Source organism: Periplaneta americana, chromosome 9, assembly GCF_040183065.1.
Source record: "Periplaneta americana isolate PAMFEO1 chromosome 9, P.americana_PAMFEO1_priV1, whole genome shotgun sequence".
Taxonomy (NCBI): Eukaryota; Metazoa; Arthropoda; class Insecta; order Blattodea; family Blattidae; genus Periplaneta; species Periplaneta americana.
The window spans coordinates 69,173,046-69,197,273 of NC_091125.1; positions in this window are offsets into that span (position 1 = coordinate 69,173,046).

The window sequence follows — 24,228 nt, forward strand, 5'->3', positions numbered from 1 at the left end:
CGGCATCCCCAAAGGCCTTTTTCCCTCAGGTCTCCCAACTAACACTCTATATGCATTTCTGGATTCGCCCATACGTGCTACATGCCCTGCCCATCTCAAACGTCTGGATTTAATGTTCCTAATTATGTCAGGTGAAGCATACAATGCATGCAGTTCTGCGTTGTCTAACTTTCTCCATTCTCCTGTAGCTTCATCCCTTTTAGCTCCAAATATTTTTCTAAGAACCTTATTCTCAAACACCCTTAATATCTGTTCCTCTCTCAAAATGAGAGTCCAAGTTTCACACCCATAAAGAGCAACTGGTAATATAACTGTTTTATAAATTGTAACTTTCAGATTTTTTGACAGCAGACCAGATGACAAAAGCTTCTCAGCCGAATAATAACAGGCATTTCCCATATTTATTCTGTGTTTAATTTCCTCCCGAGTATCATTTATATTTGTTACTGTTGCTCCCAGGTATTTGAATAATAATAATAATAATAATAATAATAATAATAATAATAATAATAACAATAATAATAATTTGTCACGCAGGAGTTCTTTTACATGCCAGTAAATCTACTGACATGAGCCTGTCGCATTTAAGCACACTTAAATGCCATTGACCTGGGCCGGGATCGAACCCGCAACCTCGAGAACAGAAAACCAGCGCTATACCGACTACGCTACCCAGGCCGACCGAAAGTTGGAATTTTATGATTGAATGATTGTAAGAATGAGAAGGGGTGGCCCGGAGGTACTTCTCTATTGTTGTTCACTGATAGGAAGGAGTTGTTATCCGTCTTGGAATGTAAACGGTACGGGATGTTAAGAAAAACAGTAAACATTTACGAAAAAGATACAAAAATTAAAAAAACAAACTTAAAAATAGGCACTAACGTCGAAATAGGCATTTTAGGCACTATAAAACCTTTTTATTTATATCTAGCTCAATAGCTCAATAGCTATTTTCAGGCATCATACATATGGACCATGACTAATTCGCATCTCCTTGACGTTACTTCGTTTAACATCATGTGTTTCAATATAATTCAAATTGTTTATTTTTCACTCTAACAACAATTTATCACTAAGCCTCAAGGCTTTTACTCTATTGTATCATGGTACTCTTTGTAGATGGCAACCTGTAGTGGTTACAGGAAGAAATTAAATTAAATTAAAAAATTAAATTAAATTAATGCATGAAAAATGTAAATATTAAATCTCAAACCTGTATGTATCAAGGAAAAAAATAGGCTTTTGCCTAAATTTCGCTCTCTAGTAATGAGTCTAACTTCTATAGGTTCAGTATTAAGATTAAAATGACATCATACACATTTATTTAGCATTTGAAAGTGGGAATTAATACTAACAGTTGTACTGCTAATTCTTAAAAATAATTTCGGTTTCCTTTATAATTTGACAGACTTATGTTAGATCTGAGGACTGTATTCAATTGCAGAAAAAAAAAAAAAATATATATATATATATATATATATATATATATATATATATACACATATAAATCTCTCCTCTGCACATATTAGGGGAATCTTATGTGATTAATTATTCGATTTAAAGACAAAGAAAATAGGTGGATATATTTCTTCTTTTCAAAGGAATTGACAACATCGGAGTTAAAATTAGTGTTATGTAAAATACAATAAACTTAATTCTTTTAACTAGACGACTCTTAGATCTGTAGGCTATAAGCGGTACCGGAACTCCCAGTTCTTCCTATCTTTTCTGACGGAATATGAACTCATCCAAATCTGTAATGCACTGCAGAATACTAGCACACATATGGTAAAAGGATTTTATGGCTGAGGAGGAATGCATAGTGTGGCGGATGGTGGAGCCGGTTTAACCCAGCAACACAATCGGCACGCAACTCATTCCATTACGGGTGTAGGCCTACAAGCCTTCTTGGGCTGAGATGCTTATGGATGTTGCTGCATGTTCCTCTCCCGTACGATAAGGACCTCTACCTCTAATTCCTTTACGTAATTAGATTGGTTAATTTATCAGTACGATCCTGAGAAGATTTGATTTGAATTGTACAAACTTTTAAAAATTAAAGGAGCCATAAAGACAGTCATAATGAGAAGAATGAAGCGAAAAACAGGTATATAGCGTTTTTTAAAACTGCGATAACCCCAATTGAAGGGTTCAGAGCCATAGTGGGCCAAGCGCCATTTATTAAAAATGGAGAAAGCAAGGGTTAAAGTTAAGTGAATACCATAGTTTAATGAAGATTGATATATCATTTAGTTTTAATGTGTATACTTTATATTATTTGCTATATGTTTCCATTGATTTATAATAATAACTTAATTTTAACCCTTGTTTTCTACATCTTCAGTAAATGGCGCTTGGCCCACTATGGTTCTGAACCCTTCAATTTAAAGAATCAGAATTATGGGTACTAACAACAAGACAGAAAGAATACGAACAATAGCGATGAAATTAATTAAGCGATCATGCAACTAGTACATGGACAATGAAGGTCTAACATACAGCAAGAATACAAACAGCTGAAATGAATCTCCTTAGATCCATAGCAGGATACCAAGGAATGGATAGGAAACAGAGTAAAGAAATAGGATATCAATTAAATATTGAAGAACTGAACAACTAAGTTACAATAAAATTTAGGACAAATTGGAAACAGCATTTAAATAGGATGACAGAGAATAGAATACCCAAGGCAGCCTTAAATTATAAACCACAAGGAAGACGGAACCTAGGAAGACCCGAGAAAGGATGTAGGGTGACTGCACCATTAGTCAGCCTGTTAACAGTACTGCAATACACTAGAGTAGTTTCTGATAAGAAAACCATTTAACATTATTTCCTTTATTAATCACCATTACAAACAAATAGTCTAGTTTTGAAATTTCACATAACATAACATTATAACTACACTTTTTGGACTAAAAATAATACATTTTCCAAGTAGTAACAAATTCTCCAGTATTCGGCCACAAAAATCCAGTGTCCAGCCAGTTTGAAGCCAGTACTCAGCCTCTAAACCAAATTTAGGTTAAATTCAATTTTACTGTTAGAATATGATAAAATAAACATTATACACGTACTTTCATTATACAGTATTACAAAAAAAATTAGAAGGAATTACAGAAGGCATTTCTGAGGTAGACACTATTGAAACAATATTCCTTTAAAAAAAATCAGCAAAATTGACAGTGAAATTCTTTACCCGCTGCAATATCATTATAGCAATGCATTAAGCTCATTTGAAATGAAACCAGTTTGAACAATTATCACACCCAATATTTTTCAAATCTTCATCTTCAACGTCACTAATAAGTTCATCATTACAAGCAGTACACAGTTGTCTTAAATAATTGTCCTCTTCCTGAGATTCATCACCTGGATCAGCATTTGAATCTGAGATGAATGTAGACTTCCTTTTTTTGTCTTTGCTATTTTTCATAAGAGATTTTCGATTCTCCCTCTCCTCTTTTCTCTGTTGTTTTAATTTTTTCCTCGATTTTGGTCAAGTTCTTTTTATGGAAGAACTCACGCCATGCTGCTGATGATGCTCTTCAAAATTTTGTCCCTCTTGCAATGTCCCTTACCAATGTTTAAATTATTTTGCCGAATCTCAAATAAAAAGCTTCCACTAACGCCCTCTCTTCATATTGGTGAATCGGTCGTTTCACCCTTTCAGTCGAAAACATTTTTATTTATAGGCCTATCTGTAAAATGTATATTTAGGGAGCAAGTTGTAGGTTACTTCTCATGAGTTCTACGCTATTATTATTACATTATTTTATTTAGATTTTAATATTTGAGATGGTGGCTGACTATAGGTTAATCAAGATACCTTTAGTCAGCCTCTATCTGTCTTACTAGGCTGACTACTGGGTTTTATGTATTTAAACCAAAATACCATGGTCTGACATTAAAGGCCAGGCTTTAACCTTGCAGATGACAGAAAATGGTCTTTAAACTCAGTGTGAGCCACAGTTCCTGTAGTCAGCCGCCTAAGCTCACTACTGGCTTCTCTATCTTACTGAAGTCTCCTATAGTCAGCTCCATTGAAATACTTAACTTAACACTTTTAAAACACAAATTCAGTGCTCATTTAACTATTCTAGAATATTTCAAGTCACTCAATCACTGTTTTAAGTGGCTACGACTTATAATAACGAAATAGTGACCTTGTAAAAATGACACTGCACGTTGTTCAACGCACAAGAATATCACACAACAACAACATGGTGCTCTCCACAACATGTTTAGAGGCTAACTAATGCTTTATATTTCTCACATCAGAGGTTACTAGAGGTTCGAGGGCAGGACAAAGAATGGCAGAGTACTGGTGAGCCAACAGAATATGTACATATTCTTTGATGTACCGGTACTTATTTTTTTCATAATTATGCCAGGATGACTGACTACTGGGAGGTGGCTGATAATAGGGTGAACTACCCTATACAGCAACAATTTGGAGCCGAAATAGGCTGAAACGGCCTAAACCGTGAAGAAGAAGAAGAAGAAGAAGAAACTAGTAGGTTACTGTATATGCTTCTTCATCATCATCATCATCGTCATCGTCATCATCATCGATCCTACAGCCTGTTGTGGGCCCTGGCCTCCTCCAGTAAATTCCGCCGTATTTTCATGTCCCAGGCTACCGTCTTTCAATTCCTGCAGCCCAGCTTCAAGTCGTTTTCTACTCCAGTTAGACATTAAAGCTTATATCTGCCACGTTCTTGCTAGCCACCGGGATTTATATTTAGTATTTCCTTGATGCATTCTCGTCATCCATCCGTCCTACATGACCCGCTGATCACGGTCTATTTTCTTCTTCGTCGGCTCTCTTTTATCTATAGTATAGAGGTTCGATGTGAGCTTGCCATGCCTTCCTATTCTGCGATTGGGCCAAGACCCTAAGATTTCATAGAATTCATATTTTTTCTTCCAATTTTCGTTCTCAAAAAGAGGGCCTCTTGTTCTTCGAAGGATCTTCTTTCAAGTACACCTAGCACTTGAATATTTGCGTAAACAAATTATCCGCAACTTTTTATTATTATTCTTTTGAAGTTACAGCATAATTTAGACGCTTTTGCCTTTCTTTAAACCAACATGGCTAAATTATCCGACGGAAACTTTAAAGTCTGGCTGAAGCTAGAGGACTCACACGGCAGTCCTCCGTGATCGTGTGGTCAGCACGCGGGAACGTTATAAGGTAAGTACGCGCTGTCCACTAAGCCATAGCGCCGGATTGTCCTCAACTAATTAAATGTTTCATATATAACGCACACCATAAATTACTACAAAAACTTCTGACACCAGGAAGTTTGCCGCCTGTATTATTTTAGTAGGTTATTTTACGATGCTTTATCAACATCTTAGGTTATTTAGCGTCTGAATGAGGTGAAGGTGATAATGCCGGTGAAATGAGTCCGGGGTCCAGCATCGAAAGTTACCTAGCATTTGCTCATATTGGGTTGAGGGAAATCCCCGGAAAAAAACCTCAACCAGGTAACTTGCCCATACCGGGAATCGAACCCGGGCCACATGGTTTCGCAGCCAGACGCGCTAACCGTTACCCCACAGGTGTGGACTCGGCTGTATAAAAATAGCATTCGAAATCAAATTAAAATTCACAAAGTAATGAGAAAACAATATAGAAAACCGATGACAAAATTAAGAACTCAAATATACATGAAAGCGAATAGGTCTAGTAATCTAACTGTAGTGTTTACAACTATAATGTTAATTTCTAGATGCAGAATGTGAATACAGATGTAGTTTTCTTGTTAAATGCTTTATCGCGATTAGGGCAAACACATCGAACTGTGCATGAAAATAGGTACATGACTAAATTATCCAACGTAAGCCTTCAAGGCTGACTGAAGCTATATGACGCGCATGCGCTCGGCATACCGATCAGTCAATTACGGGTAACGGCCCGACAGGATGAGTTGCCATTGTCCGCGGCTGTTGACTTGACGCAGATAGCATCGCTGTGTCGCGAGCCATCCTCAGACTTTGGCCACTCAGGCACCAGACACTTAGCAACAGTCTGCGATATGACAGCTTTCTAGATGTGCGGTTCTGCAAATAGATACTCACAACAGGAAAATTGCCTTCATAGTCATTAAGTTCGTAATAGGTACTTCTTTTTCCGAAGAATGAATCGGGTATCCCACATTACAGATTAATTTCTATTCCTCTGTAGGCAAACCAGAACAAGACGTAAAAAAAATGATAGGCGATTCATAGGATCTCTGTATTTGAGTAAAACATATATGCTCTTGGTTGGGTGTAATTGTGATATTTACATTTTCAAGGAATTAGTTCTTATTAGAACCCGGATTTCCGTACACTATCGAATCTTAAAATATGCATACATTCAAGCACTATCATATGACCAAACATGTGCAATGAAGCGAAAAAATAGTAAAAATATGCACTATCAAAATTGTGTTCTACATTGTTACTTTTATATTATTTTTAAAAAACGTACTACAACTGCTCTCTCAAAATTTTCTTCACTTAAGCTCCTGCGTTGATGTATGAATTTATTCACACTGCAAATACCCGGTGGCAGTGGTAACGAATTACGCTCAATAATGACAATTAACCCTAGTTACAGAAATTGGACTTCGGAAACTTTACCTCAGTTAGCATTGCAGTATATCACAATAGCCATCTCCAGATCTTTAGGTGTAAAGGATCGTCGGTTTTCTGACAGCACGTTGCGAAACATCGAGAAACTTCTCTCCATATCAACGGATGCCATTGGTGCATAGCCTACTTGAAGCAAGTGAGATCTCGTGGTGGTATTGTAAAAATGGCAGTAAAAATGCAGTCGAAAGAAGCTGAAGTTAAAAAAAAAAAGCCATTAAGACCTAAAAAAAAAAAAAAGAGGCTAAAATGGACCAATAAGCCGAAAAATGCCGAAAAATAAAAAAAAAAGGACAAATAAAACCCACCATTTTGGCCTACAATGACCCAAAATGAACATATATTATGTTGGGTCTCGTCTTCGGATACTCGGGGGGAAAAAAAAAGTATTTTTCCTCAACTTCCGAGTCCTAATTTATCAGAATATTGGAGCATATCTCAAGTGCTTTTCTGGCCTTCCATTTCTGTCACCGCAAGAAATGGATGATTGTTTCATGGATGATTTAATGAGTATTCAACCACAAGATCAAAGAGTGCAGGAATTTACAGATTACGTACTAGAAGAATATATTGAACTGATGCTGCTTTTCCACCAATAATATGGGCTGAATTCAAAGAAACGGTCGGAAGAACAACAAACAGCTGTAAATCATTTCATGCGAAGTTAAACGCTTTATTCTATAGAGCTCATCCTAATATGTATTTTTTTAATTTAAAGAGGTATTAAAACTCCAGATCGACACATACGTCGATATTAGAAGTCCAGCAAGAAAGACGAGACCTGTCATACTGATAAAGGAGGAATTTATACGAAAGAAAATGCACGACAAAATTTCGAACTCAATCAGCGGATTCGAGTACATAAAGATACTGTCTTACACATTCTGGCGAAGACATGAGTAATAAGTAACAACTAGGGGCAGGATTCATATGCAAATGCATATATTTACATGCTCTTTGAAAGTCATGAAAAAACAGTTTTTTTATACATTTTGAACATCTGTGATTACGAATATGCAGAGTTAATATTGCATATTTTTGCATATTTTGGGTGTTTCTGCATATAATAGTCTATTTTGCATATATTGTAGCATGTTTTCAGCATTTCGTTGTACAAATCGCCATATATGCAAACTTCGAATTTTTTTAGTTTTTTTTTAGTAGTCTATAATATTTTCATTGTAGCCTCATATGAAGTGTATTCACTCTGCCGACAACAATCAACTATGATGCTGTTTTTCTCAGTACTTTACGTTTGTTCTCGGTTAAGATACAAATATTCTCACTTGAGAGAGAAAACGTAAAGTACTAGTCCAAGAACAATTCTGTGTGGTTTGTGTGAATTCGCGATGCCACTTTCAAAATCATCGTTCCACAGCACTCTGAAGCAATTGGTAACAAATAAAGAAGGTTTGAGGACAGACCGTGTTTTGCGATTTTTTGTGAAAAACATGTAAGTACTTAGGCCTATGTATTTAAATTTGTATTTTGATAGTTAAGAATGCAAAGGTTATAATGTCAATCGGAAACGAGAAAGAAACTTGCCCACAAATGTGAAATTAATAAATTGAATATGTTAAAATTTATCTTCTTGAAAACGATCTTTTTTTCTCTAACAATTCGTTTCAAATGTACTGTACTAGAAACAAAATATGGGCCGACTCTTAGTCGATAATCGCTTTGTAGTAGGCAAGATGGTTTAAACATATGTTTCCATATAGCCTGACTACAAGCACTGCACATGCGCACAGCGTTTTATCTGGAACTGAAAATGTTTACCGATACTCGATATGTTAAGGGGTTAGGTAGGCCTACAGCTTACAGCAGTAAAATTTTTAGGAGTATTCAACATTTTTTCCCTCTATTACTGTATCTTGTACAATAACGAAAATTGGTATATGTAAAACACTATCCTTCTGCTATATGAAAAATATATTTTTACGATTTAAAAAAATTATTTATATATATATTTTTTTTCAAAATTCAAAATGGTCGCAGTTTACTGTACAGTGGTGAAACGTTTCCTTCATAACTCATAAACTTGTTAACTTTTTCATGTTCTCTCTCTTTTATTTTATTGTTGAAACTCATGTTTACAATATCATGCTCTTTCAACTACATTCCTTAATAAATAATATATATTTTTTATTTTGTGTTAGAAGAAAATACTCATATTTGACCACTTTTTAAAATGAATTTATATTTTATCAGACAATCTATGAAAGGTAGATCTTGCTTCATTTTGTAGATATGACATGCATAAATACACATAAAAAATTTCATCACAGAATGTTGAATAATTTTCGAGTTATGTGGGAAACGCTTCATCACTGCACAGTGAACTGGATTTAAAAAAAAAATGTATATAATTTTTTAAAATCGTAAAAATATTTTTTTTCATATAGCAGAAGGGCTGTGTTTTACAGATACTAATTTTCATTGTTGTACAAAACACAATAATGGAGGGAAAAAATGTTGAATATTTCCAAACTTTTACTGCTGTAAGCTGTACCTAACCCCTTAAATAAATTGATTTTGCATGTTTTTGTATATTTCTGGTTTGATTTTGAATGATGGCTTAGTGCACACATGTGGTAAGTGCTAGTTTCTTCATTGTGAGAAAAATAAGTTTTAATTTTCAATACATAATTCACTTCAATTAATACCTATTCTCAAAAAGTGAACATAACACAGGAAAATCTTATTATTCACTTCCCACATTTGTGCACAGTAAAGATACATCTCACAGGAGTTCGATTTTGTACTTAACTCAATTTGACCGAAAAATATACTTAACACATGTGTGCACTAAGCCACTATATTATATCAGACTTTTTCTGTGCATATAAATCCTGGTCGTAGTAATGACTAATAAGCGACTGTGCATTCTCTTGCATACATTTTTGACAGAATTGAGCAACATTTTTTACCAGGCCTTTCGGCAGTCCTAAGCCTGCATAAAATGGGAAGGAAAATGTTGCATACTCTGGGACCCAACTAGTACAACTCTTCTTCCCACAAGGAACCTAACTATTATACTATTTATTCCACGACTCAGGATCTAACTAGTAAACAATTCTGACCGCGGAACCCAACTCGTAAAACCCGATACCACAAGAACTTTCCCGCAATTTCTGCTTTTATTGTCAAGAAATATCATCACTTGAGTGCTCTACTGCATTATCAATTAAATAACTACTGTAAGCTTGTCAGAATACTAAGTGGTATTGATATAGACCTATAGTTAATAATTAACTATTCTTCTTAAAATATAATTCTAACTAAATATTGGTTGCTTCCCCTGCTTTGGAAGCCACGCTACGCCACAGGATTGTAGATTGTATTGGAATACAGTTAAGTGACAACGTTGTTCTTTAGGTAGAAAAACTGGATAATCAAGAATCAAGTGAAATGATATTTCCAAGAAGAACGACAGGAATAAAAAGGAATCCACAGAAAACTAAGTACACAGCTTAAACGCACAATACATAACATAACATAACATAACATAACATAACATAACATAACATAACATAACATAACATAACATAACATAACATAACATAACATAACATAACATAACATAACATAACATAAAACATACATTCGCTTTCTTTTTTATTGCGAGCAGGTTATGTCGTTTAGTACGAGAGGACCAGATATTCTGAATAATTTTTGTTTTAAGATTATTATTAATTTAATGTTTTGGTGCAATGGATTTAGCATCTTTAAATATAGATTTTTCTATAGATAGTATTTATGCTCAAGGAAGTTTTTGATTTATTGTTTTTATTTTGTTAGTTATTTTTGTTGTAGTTGGGGTTGCTTCCTGGTTGAGGGAATCCTTATTTTCCGTTTTAATTAATCTTTTGCTTCAGTGCGTTATTTCAGTACCGGTAACATTATTTTCTACTTTAGATCTACCTACACTCTTGCAGATTTTTAATCGTTCCAAACTTTAATTCCTACACCTTATAATATAAAGGTCGTTGCCGTGGTGCAGGGCAAGCGAGCGGAAATCGTACTTCCATGCGGCTGTGGGTGGATTCGAATCTGGCTTGAACTGATTAGCTGGTTGGGTTTCCCCGGCTGTAAGGTGAGTGTCAGGTAAAGTCATGACGATTCATCTCACTTAAATGCAATTTTCAACTCACCAATTTATACTGAAAATATATAGGTGCGCATTTTATGTAGAACAATTAAATAATCCATTAAAAGTATTGTAACTAGCACATCTTTTTCGAAAACGGAACATATTTCTACGAGTTTACAATGTACGTCATTAGCTTTCAATGTTTCACGATAAAGTTATTTAAAGTAAGCCTAAATGAAAAAATATTGGCATGTAGGAATAAGTTAAATGAAGATGTAAATAGGATAGAGCCCTTAAGAATTAGACTACATTAAAATAATGAAATATCTTCCGAAAGGGATAACAAATGCAGGCAGCCGAAATAGAGTCAATAACGGTATATGCAAAGAGAAAATGTTGTTTACTAAAAAAGGGGATGATGATGATGATGATGAAGAAGAAGAAGAAGAAGATGATGATGATGATGATGATGATGATGTGGGTGAGAATGATGATATTTTTCGAGCTGTGAAGTTTAGACTTAGTTATCGCGTCTTGCTGATGAGAATAAAACAAAGCAAATCAAATCCGAAAAAAAAAACAGCTTCGATAAGACAATATTTTAATTCACGTTATAAAATACAAAGTGTAAAAAGTGTATTGTATTTGTAGTAACTTTGTAATTTTTAGTTTTGCAATGAAATATTACAGAATAGTACGCACAATTTATTGGAAACAAAATGAGTAATATTACGCTAGTTTCTTACAAAAAAATTCAGATAAAAAATTATAGAGAGTGAGAAGAATTAAGTTATAGATGCAGGCTCCAAAAATAGTAAGGTACATTATATTCTCATTACTTGTAATTATGTAGCAAAACGAAGATCGTTTCTCACTCATTTTTCAATATTATTCCTAGCTTGAAATATCATCTGCATAAAAATATTCACCCAAATCTCTTGGTCTCTTTCCACTGCTTTGTCAGAATAAAATTATTTTCCTGAAATATATTCCCTCAACTTCCCAAACATGTGAAACTCAGAGGATGCAAGATAGGTATTGTGAGAGGAATGATTCAAAATATCTTAAAAATATGTAAACAACACACACTCTCCGTAAATTGATGACGAAGTCTGGGACAAGAAGGGACTCTTATTGGTTGATTTCATTGACAAAAACGAAAGAATTAATGCTGACCGTTACATTGAAACTTTGCACAAATTGCAAGACGCCATTCATCAGAAACGTGCTGGAATGCTGTCCCCAGACTTTGCATGACAATGCAACTCTCCACACTGCTGAAAGAAGATGTCAAGAAACTCTGAGAATGTGTCAGGAAATTCTGGAGCATCCTCCTTACAACTCAGACCTTGTAATTCCTGATTTGCACCTGTTTGGGAGGCTGGAAGAATATCTTACATGAAAATGATTTTTATCTGATGAAGTTGAAAATGAGGCTATAAATTGACTAGAAGGTATGATCGAAAAATTTTCTACAGAGCGTATTTTCAATTTGATGTCACACTGGGAAAAAATCGTTTAAAAACGACTTATGATCATGTTCAAAACGAGTAAGAAATAAACTTTATTTTAATACATTACAAGAAACAAGAACATATTCCTTATTTCAATACGTTTCGTCCAAGCGATCTTACTTTTGGAAGTGTCATCGTACATAGCTGTCGCCTAATTATAACAGATTATCTTCTCACTAATCCTTGTCCTTGGTTCAAGCTTCGGAAAGCAATTTCGCAGCGTTGCTTTGCAGTCTTTCCACCGTAACTATCTACTCAGAGATAAAGCGTTAATGTCTCGTTTTGCCAATAGGTAGCGGCATTGTCATGCTAAGGCGTTTTTAATGGAACAAAGGAAGAAGTAAGCGACGTTTCTCAACTGCAATTACAGGAGACGCATAAACGACTCCGTGATTTCTGTGCGCTGCAGATGGCGTTAGACGTGACGCCTGCGAGCAGCGCCTTTGTACTCTGGAAGCCACAATGGCATGCTTGGCAGTAACAAACGGTGCACAGTACATTTCTTACGGAGTCTCATTACGTAATTTTATGGAGAGACTCTGTGAGAAAAGTTCCATAACAAACAGCTTTTGTTTGAACATATTTCTCATATAAACAAATGTTAAATACGTGTAACATCTTACTGACAAATATTCTGATTGTTATCAAATGAAATATCAAGAGTAGCCTGAACAGTATGTATGCATGTAGACACACGTATAAGTGTATAATTATACATAATTACTTTCAAAATAATACAATACATTCTCTCATATACGCATATAAATATATATGTACCCTATATTATGTGTAACACAGTTTATTACAATTTTGACAAGAGCGAATTTTTGTATCGATGATCTCAGGGCTACTAAAAATGTTAAAACAACATGGCAAAAATTTTAAAGGACAAAAATCCAGCGATATTAATTAACAATTATTTTATTGTCTTAATATGTGCACAGTTATTAGTCTAATTAAATAAATTTTAAAATGTAAGCTAACTTCATTTACTTCTCGTTTTTAGATTTCCTAATATATCAACATTGTTATTTAATGTTGTATGATTTCTGTCACAGCCTCAAAGCATACATACATACATACATACATACATACATACATACATACATACATACATACATACATACATACATACATACACAAATTCCACAATTTGGGACATCTGGCCGAAATCTACGGCTGACCACTAGGATCCAGAATACAAAGCAGAGGTTAAATTAAAAATACAATATGATTGCGGAGAGAATACGGAACAATGATAAATTTAAAAATAAAGTACAATTTGATTTCGGAGAAACATGAGATGAAAGTACATTGAAGAGTAATGAAATGAAGTAAAAAAAAAATACATAGTATTATACAAGTGATTGTGTAAAATGGATAATGAATCTCTCAATACCATTAGACAAATTTAGACATGACATGACATGACATGACATAACATACATACATACATACACTATCAGTCAAAAGTTAACGATCAGCTATGAAAACAACTACAGTATATACTTTATTTCAATGTACAAATACATCGGAAAAAACTAAATAGACAAACAAAATAAATATTTTCTCTCTCTAGCATTATGATATGATAGAATATTAAAAACGAAATCCCTGTTTTAACCACAAATCCATACGATGAAAGAGTAATGGAACGGAGAAAAATTCTCTCCGGCGCCGGGATTTGAACCCGGGTTTTCAACTCTACGTGCTGATGCTTTATCCACTAAGCCACACCGGATAAAGCATCAGCACGTAGAGCTGAAAACCCGGGTTCAAATCCCGGCACCGGAGAGAATTTTTCTCCGTTCCATTACTCTTTCATCGTATGATGACGCAGAATATCTACATGGAAATATCATATGTACTTCGGTACATTAAAATAATATATACAAATCCATAGCTGTGATAGGTGATCGAAAATATTTGACCGGTAGTATACATACATACATACATACATACATGCATGTGCCTACTAATAAACACAGGCACACATCCTACATAAAAGAATAAGACTGACCAATTCCTAAGGTCTTATTTTCTTTAGAATCTATCTCAAAAGGAATGTTGAGGTCAGTTCGGTAATGAACAAAAGCTACTCGTAGCGAAACTTGTGGACTAACTGAAGATCATCGATCATGGCCTTGAAATGCTTCATTGTGGGAACGCTGCGAACATTTGATAGGACAAGGTCACTTGGTGTGAATCTCGGAATCCGGTACCGCGCTGAAGGCAAAAAGAAGGCAGATGAACGCCGTTGTTCACATGCGGCGGCACATTACCTACGAGTAGTTCCCGGGGCTATAATTCAAGTGGCTGCTTATTTATATAACGTTCCTCTTTAAACCACCGCGCACCGGGGCTACTCAGATCTAGTGAAATGCCGTGAGTTTAAAGCAGCATTGATGCAATAAAAATTAAATATTTATTGAATTTCTATATTGACCACTGAGAGTCGGATAGGCAATGAAGGAACAATAGAAAGAAAATGGAAAGTAATACTGCAATTACTCATTGCAGTCATTTTAATAGCCTATCCAAACGTTAAATATGCCAGCTATATTTCGGCAAGCTTGAGCCTCCTACGAGTACGTTTTTTCTTCGTAAAGGCCTATCGCTAAATACATTTTCAATGTCTGCGCGTTTTAAGAAATATTATCATGAAAAAATATAAATCATAAAAGAAAGTGAAAATAACTCATTCATAAATAAAATACAAAGTGCAGTACTCGGAAAAACCTACTTAGCAGGCATGCACGCAGGCAGAGATGAATAATCGTAAATAGTTCGCAATGCACGTCGTACACACAATATATCATTACCCACTGACACATTTGTGTATTCAAAGTCTTAGCTTGTGACGCCATTGAGCAGGAAACGTATAGAAAGATGAACAGTTGTAAATGTTTCGCACTTAAATCACACTCATATAATGAATATCAACTCGTTTTTGGGTGCATGCATATATTCACATTTCTAGCTTGTGACGCCAAAAATCTTTAACGACAGGCATTTGGAAAAGAAACGTGTGTGTGTGTGTGTGTGTGTGTGTGCGTGTGTGTCCAATGTTTATCCACTTCACTTGCGTGAATGGGTTCCGCATATTGCGAATAAATGGCAGGACGGTGACCCATTTTCAGATTGCATACCACTTCGGCGGGTCACACTGTACATGACGATTATCTGTGGAGAGTTATGTCGTGTACCAGGATGAGCGTATGTGAAAGTGTTCGTGTTAGTGTAGTATATGAAATAATAATAATAATAATAATAATAATAATAATAATAATAATAATAATAAATACATTACATATTAATTGTCAACTTTCCAAAAGCATAGGTGGGTAGACCGGAAATTGCGCAACCAGACAGGTGTTCAACAAGCAATTCTATGAACTAGAACGTGACTTTTTAATTTAAATTTGAATTTTGATATTGTCCGACAGTATCTGACATGGTTAAGGAGAGATTTCCAGAGGAATTAATACAGGAATGGTAGAAAAAAAAAGAGTAGGCCTACTGAAAAAAAAATTTTTATTGTTCTACATTCAGAACTCAGAAACTACTTAAGATAAAGGACAAATTTTGCATGCTAATGTAAACTAGGTATGTAATTCTTCAAAATGGATGGACTGCTATTTTAAGTAAATAGTGAAAATGTCGAGAGATACGTCATATTTTTACAGGACGAAATAAACGTTGGGGATTTGTCACATTGTGCTTGTGTAATTGACAAAGTACTATTTTTATTTCACTTATTTTCTCAAATAATATATACTTTTATATGGGGGTAAGTTTGAAAAGTGTGAGATTAAATCGTTTTGTAATAGGTGTTCGTAACTGTTGACAATCGCAAAAATTATTTTCAATAGACTTTTCTTTCTGCCATGTCTATATTAAAATAGTGAAACATTATTTTTTTCTGTGACCAGCTTAAATCTCACCAACATTTATCAAACGATACAAAGGACATTAGTCTGTATTTGATAGAAACAAAGCAAAAATATTGTATATATTCATATGCGAAAATACTGCAAACAACACTATCCAGTACCCTTAAATTACAGAACTATTAATTCGTACATAATGCGCGAGTCACCTACAATTAGCCCACGACTTCCAATCTCCTGCACAGAGACAATAATCTCCGGGATTTAGAATTAGTAGGAAATCAAGAAGTAGTTCCCTTGAATGGAAACCGACGGAAAACTGAACTATAAAGAGGCATCGGAGGTTTAGAGGCAGTTTTATACAAGGAAGTTTTGATGGCGTAAATACCTGTACTTCTTTGTTCGAGGTACAATTTCAATAATGAGAAAAAATAACACTTTTAGCGTAACACAAAATTCAAGAAGTCTCCGCTAGATGCTGTTCATGCCAAAGAGTACACGTATTACCTTCTCTCGAGTGTTGCGTAACCTATTTGCCAATGAATAAGCTACTATATATAGCTTTATTTACTGAACAATTAACGTTATGCGTATTAGGCCTATGTTAATCATATTTTTATTTACAATAGAAAACCTCAATCATAGGCCTATTCTTATTAACCAAAAAGCATTTCTTTTTCTTCTTCTTCTTCTTCTTCTTCTTCTTCTTCTTTATCTACACATGAAAGCTGGTATAGTCCGAGCGTTCAATTAATACCAAGACGGTGTCAAAGACCATGCTTTCCTTTGAAAAAAATAAGATTAGAGTTCGTTTATTGATTAGGCCTTCCCAGATGCCGCTTCAATATTATTACAAGGAGCGATAATATATGTCTACCAATGATGTGTTAACATTTGTAATTGGCGTCCTCATATCTACTCCAAGTGGAGTTTTCCAACGTTGTCATACTTTGAGTTGACTGATAAAGACAAAAAAAAGTTAGTAATTTCAATTTTAATTTTAATTAAGAGTCATCTTATACCTTAAAATTTATTCACTGTCTATGGTGGTGATAGAAATAAATATTTTGAGATCGCTATTAAAATAATTGTAACTAGGGATAATCTTTACAAACAAAATATGACAACACCGCTTGACATTAGAGGTACGATAATGATGTGTGTAATAAAGATATATCCAACACAAAACCAGCCGGTCGGGTATTAATCCAACGATTTTACTATAGCTTGCTAACTGTTCATTCACTTCAACACCGGAGTATGATAGCATCCTTCCATCGTGACTGTGGTTGTCCTGAAGGTATTACTAGTCTCCATTCTGTCGATGTGTTCATTCCCATTTAATATTCTATCATTAATCCAGAGGTTTATTGTTTCAATTTAGCAGTCTTCTCTCATAAATGAGTTACAAATTTTATACAGGGTTATTTCCGATCTGTGATAACGAATTTGAATGACATCAAGTGCGTCAGGAGTCATACGACAGCTAAACTGTAGCGCGAGGTGACAGACCAGTAGTGAGTGATCTCATAGAGTGCACGGCGACTCAGCAGAAATTCCAAAGAAAACGAGCCTTTTTGGGAGAGGTACATTATGATCCTTTCCCATGACAAGTATTGTACAGTTAAGTGAAAATAAAAGGAGCATGCAATGAACGAGGTTTCGTTATTTACAAGAAAGGCATCTTCTGTGTACTTAATGAGATTGATAAAGCTAGAATGGAATTAATTTGTATCATCTCGTGGGGTGCGGCGACTTGTGACGGGGGGTGGATTTGCTTGCTTTTTCCACTCTGGAATTAATCCCATCCGAGCTTTGCCAGTCTTATTAGGTACACACAAGTTGCCTTTCTTGGAAATAATGAAACCACGTTTTTTCAGGCTCCTATATTTTCATGTAACTGTACTTGGCATCGGAAAGAGTTGTTATGTACCCCTAACAAAAAGACTCGATTTTCTTGGGCATTGCTACTGTGATACACCGTGCACTCTCATTATGAAATCACTCACTACTGGTCTGTCACCTCTCGCCGCAATTCAGCTGTCGGTGTGATTCCTGACGCACATGACGTCATTCAAATCCGTTATCAGAGAACGGAAATAACCCTGTATCTCTGTGATTTATATTAACAATAAAATATTAAACATATCACTTGTGATAAAGAATAAAAGGAATGCAATGAAACGAGTCATATTCACAGAATAATCGATATTCCATGAGCACTATTTTATATTTAAAGATAGCTAAGTAAATTATAGGAAGTAGACTGGTAATTCACGTAGTGGTGGAGAAATGTCTTAAGTACCATTTACTATTACAACAGGTGTAACTTTATGAAATCTCCATTGATCTTTTACGAGATCGGAAGTGGCGCCAAGACTATAGACTCCTCCCTCATTCCTGGTTATGAGGGTTGAAAAGGATTCATTCTGGTGAAGTGCTTATGGTTAGACAGCAAGCAAAAAGGGAAGACGAAGACGAAACTCTGTCGTCCGTATAAGCATAGAGAGGTTGTGAGGGCGCGAGTTGTGACGTTGCTTGCATTGTGATCGCCGCATTCCTCGCCCTGTCCAATAATAGCCGTGTGCCACATTCTGCAGTTCCGGTCATCGCTTTCTTCGCAGATAACAATCTGTCCATTTCGAGATTACAGTTCTGGTTGGTCCCAACACAGATGCAGTGCAGACGGACCCTTGTGCTTAACTTTTTCGTTATGTGAAATATAGGCTATTGCAAATACCCATCATCACGAACACTAAAACGACCTACAGACGGAAAGACATGTTGTAGAATACGTCGTACTACAAGTTGGAAATAAATTCCTTTAGACATGTTGTTCGCTGTTTCCCCCCTCCCCCCACAAACGTAAATAGGCCTAGCTGAAGTTTGGCATGTAGTACGATTTTACTGATGGCCAGGATGGTAGATTTCATCAACTTAAAATTTAAAATGTACCACTTAAGAAATCAGATTTAGCATTCTAAAGCACTTTTAATGTTAAAATGTAGCATTTGGTAGCGTTTTTAGGTGGAACATTTTTATGGAAAGTTTGACGGTAGAAATGTAATGTCATTATTATATTCACAGGAGAAATTTCTAGAAATTGTGAACATTAAGGCCCGATTGTATAAACCATTTAATCTTAGATCAGAGGTTAAATTATTCCTTGTTTCAGCTGAACTTGGAATTTTGTGTTGTATAAAGTCTAATCTGAGATTGATTTGTCTCAAACTAAAGTCAACTTTGACTGAAGAAATTTCTCCGATTAAGTTAGATGATCCAAGTTCAGTTATTTCTTTTCTGTTTGAAATATACGAGTGACAGATTGTGCAAATAAAATATCCATTATTATTAATATTAATAGATATGTTAGGTACATTTATATATATATTTCTTTCAATTTCTTGCCTTAATACACAAACAATCTTATATTTTATAAGGCTCTATCGTCTTCAGCCGTAACAAATAACATAACCTATAATTATATTATGTTTATAACAACCATTAATTATTAATGCCTATGATAGGTACATTAATAAATTTTCAATTAACTGTATTACTAAACGAAAATTGTCGTTTTATAAAGCTTTATTATGTTTAGCAGTATCAAACACCATAACATGATAACAACTCGGAGAACAGTCAACCTTCTTCTTATTGTCCGCCATTATTTATATTGCACAAAAAACCAGTGTCTCCAACAGAGTGTACGGAAAGTCGCCAAAAAGTAGTTGTAAAGTCGCTAGATTTCTCAATATCAACAAAGAAAGATTAAATTTTGTCACTATGGGGTGTTAAAAAGGTCACTAAATCTCTATTTAAGCAATATAAAAGTTAAAAGAAATTGGTGTTGAAAAAGAGTTAAAGTCGCTAGATTGGCAACACTGAACAAACCTGTCCGCGCATCACGTATTTCCCCTGTTTATGCGATGTTGCCAAATCCTTTTCACGTGAACTTAGATAGCATTTGAACTAAGGTAATTTGATCGCAGAAAAGTTTTATACAATAGAAGAAGTGTCTGAACTCTGTTCACTTTTCGATCTTCGATCAAAGTTGATCTTTAGTCAGGGAGTTTTATACAATTGGGTCTAAGAAACATGCCGAAAGATGATTGTGTGATTTTATCCTGGTCCATCTTTTTAATCATAATCACTCGGTACCAAATACAACTTGTATTGAGTGAACCCAGGACCTAAAGCGATAGCATAGGCAGCAAATATTCTACACCAGAGTGCTGCATTGGAGTTAAATCGCTCGCTTGAACTCGGTCGAGTGTCGCAACCTCGAGTGAGATACGATCGGTCGTCATACGCTCGTAATAAATAGAAGCACAGTACAAGGTCATCTCAACGACTTGTATGGAAGGCGACAGATAAGATACACATATGTTTTGCTCACACGGTAAAAATAAGGCTTTATTTTCTGCGTTTAATGGAACAGTCAATGGAACGTACCAAAACTGGAACATGAAGTTATAAATAAAATAGTATGAAAAACTTCGATATACAGTTATTATTGCTAATTAATAATTATTCAATAATTATTCAATATTTGATTTACCACATATATAATATGATAGGTCCATACATAGTGTTCCGCCTATATACTGCGACAATGTAGAAACGTTTTACAAAATATTATTGATATAGCAGTATATTAATAACAATATTAGTACAGAGATAACGTCACAGAAAATATAAAACGAATAATCATGCTGCACAACTGTTACAGACGCAAAGATTGATACACTAATTATTTGAGATTATTATTATTATTATTACTAGAAAACTTGATATAGTTCTTGCATTATCGTGATTGTATTCTCCGTTTAAAATAATTACATTTACATCCAATAACATCTATCAGATGTGGCAAAAACAAAATCACTCCTGTGTTGGGGGAAAAAAAAAACATTTACCTACAACATTTATATTACATTTTAAAGCAAGGTTTGTAGTTGTACTATGGAGAGGTTAGTTAAACACTGCAAAGTTTTGAAATGATAAACATCTATGATGTTACTACACAGTTCACCACTGTAACAAGAACGAATGCCTAACGCTCGGCTTATACCGTTCAAGGATTTATCGCTCGTGACAATTTTACCCATCATGCATATACGCTACCTATCGGATTATGCTATGAACTACTTGGCGCTCGAGCGAAAACGTCCGATGCGGACCTTTGTTCTACAGCAGTACTATATAGATTAGTTGGAAACCGGAAATAACGAAATAGATAACAAAAAGGGTATCAGGTAGGTCACATTCATTCTGTAAAAGCTAACATGAAGGGATGACCAAACTACTTAAAATATATAAGAATCTTTTTGTGACGGGGCTTTTAGATAATTTATATTTCTTTTTTTACAAAAACATAAAAATTTCTCCTAAAATGAAATTTCGCTCTTATTTCGTAGAAATACTTATATATTTTGTATTCAATTTCGTATTTTATGTCGGATTTAAAAAATACAGCAATATATCTATACTTAACATGCTATACTTAACTAAACATAAAATTGAAGGGGTGACAAGACGAAGTTTCACAGGAGAGCGTGAGGTGAGAATGTGACGGTCCAAAGTCACACTTATAACAAAAATGTTTTTTTGTGTGAATTCATGAAGAAGCTACAAGTATATTATAAAAATTACTCAACAAATGGCGTAAGTATACGCCGAAGAAATTTTGATACCGCAACTATAATATGTAAATTATGGAAAATTTAGCTACGTATTTTAAGACAAATACTGAGATTATGTTTGCAGACATGCACAATTTTAAATAGGCCTAACAGTTTTCTGAGTAGGGTACTAAAAACAATTATTACAATAGTCATAGATGACTACCGAATCAGTTTTTAGACAATTGCGTTCAACTGGCTGAAATTCCAAAAGGATATTGTGACAGCCGGGAAACGATCTCATGACCGGCAGAAGGAGGGCAAGTCGGCCGAGGTTCGGCGCGGAAGTTACGCGCGCATCTGCTTCCTGGGGCATGTGCTGTGGCGTAGAGAGGAGAGGAGAGTTGGCGACCGCGGCAGTGAGGGGAGAATTCCAGAGAATTCGAGAGGCCATCTTCTGGACATCCGTAGAAATTTCCAGTATCGTACTCTCTGGAAACTATGGTTTGGTTATAAAAGAAGAGAGGCAAGTGAGCGAGTAGCAGTTGTTGTAGTCGTTGGACAGCAAGCCAGCCAGTCTTGTGTAGCAGTGAAGCCAGCTTCGAGACCGGAGTTGGACTTGAGTGTGTCCGAAGCTGTGTGAGCGTCCGAAGACCTGAGTTCGAGTGCAGTGGACCACAGTTGGGGGACCTGAGTTCGAAGTTCAGTCTCTGAAGGTCTGGGGTTCGAGATACTTTGAACTCGAGTGACTGAGCTAGAAGAACTAGCCAAGGCAAACGAACTGTGAACTGAGAACTGACAGTTCTGTGTTGTAAATAGTGCTTTGTGAACATTAGTTAAGATTAACAGTACATTGTTGTTCTCAATAATCCAAGTAAATTGTCACTGTCGTCGGTGGAGTGCAATAACGAATACTGTGTTACTATGTGGAGTGGGAATCCAATTGTTGACGGGAGTGTTTACATTCAATTATAGAAAGTGACTATTGTTGAAACAATACAATTACATTCTTGTTTTGTATAAAAGTTACAATATAAAAAAACTCACTGAAATAAATCTATACACGTACTGATGGAATGTTGAAATTTTGGTTCAAAAGGATACAAGAATACCTCGAGCTTACAAAAAAAATCTTAAATTTTATGCAACAATAACTTTCTCCACTATATTATTATTATTATTATTATTATTATTATTATTATTATTATTGATTTGAGAGAGGTGGGATATGATAGAGAATGGATTAATCTTGCTCAGGATAGGGATCAAAGGCGGGCTTATGTGAGGGCGGCAATGAACCTCCGGATTCCTTAAAAGCCAGTAAGTAAGTATTATTATGTACTGAAGTACATATGATATTTTCGTGCAGGAATTCTGCGTTCCCATATGATGAAGGATGGATAGAACAGAGAAAAATTATCTCCGGTACCGGGACCCCAACCCGGGTTTTCAGCTCTACATGCTGACTCTTTATCCACTAAGCCACACCGGATTCTAGTTCCTGCAGGGAAATAACATGTGTACTTTGGTACATCATAGTAATATGATATGCGTAAGTAATCAGTAATTCAAGACGGCGCTTATCCCGTCGGATCTCGGCCACTTAGTCACTCGTAATGAATGCACCTCTGTACATAGGGCGTTGGACATTGTGCCACTGTCACATATTCTGTGACACAGTGCATGAGGGTAGGCCACGAAAGGAAAAACTGAGAGGTAGAACTTAAACTGAGGGAATTCGATCCGGCATTAGAACTGGAATCCGGTGTGGCTTAGTGGATAAAGCGTCAGCACGTAGAACTGAAAACCCGGGTTCGGGTGCCGGTGCCGGAGATAACTTTTCTCTGTTCTATCCATCCTTCATCTTTCTCGACTATGATTGTAAACAAAAGCAGGAAGTCTCCTTGGACTTGAAAATGATATCACCGAGTACGATTTGAGAGCCTACAGTCTGAAAAACATTGTCGCGTTAAGTATTACATTTTATTTCATAGGCCTAATTACTGAAACATTATTTCGATTTTCATGTTTAACTTTATATTTCTACATACAAAGTAAATGCATGTTAATAAGGCATTTTTGTTTTATTTTGTAAATTATTTCGTGATCCCTCTCAACTCTTTACACGAGCCTACCAGGGGTCGCGACCCACAGTTTGGGAACCACTGGCTAATAGTACACCCCAAGTATTTGAAGTTGTCCACTTTAGAATTCACAAGTTTACCTCCTATAATTTTCTTCTTATGACCATGGTCTTCGTCTTATTTGCATATTATCACTTTGATACTGCAGAACTCGCAATTATACTGGTCGCACAGATTTGTAGCTGCTCTCATGTTGAGATATTACTGAAAGAGGCCGCGAAACACACTAATTTTATACGCAATTCTGGCGCTTTCATGCATGCAGCTAGGGAAGGTGGCATCATTGGGTGTAGTCACATAAGTTATTGGTTCATGCCCTAA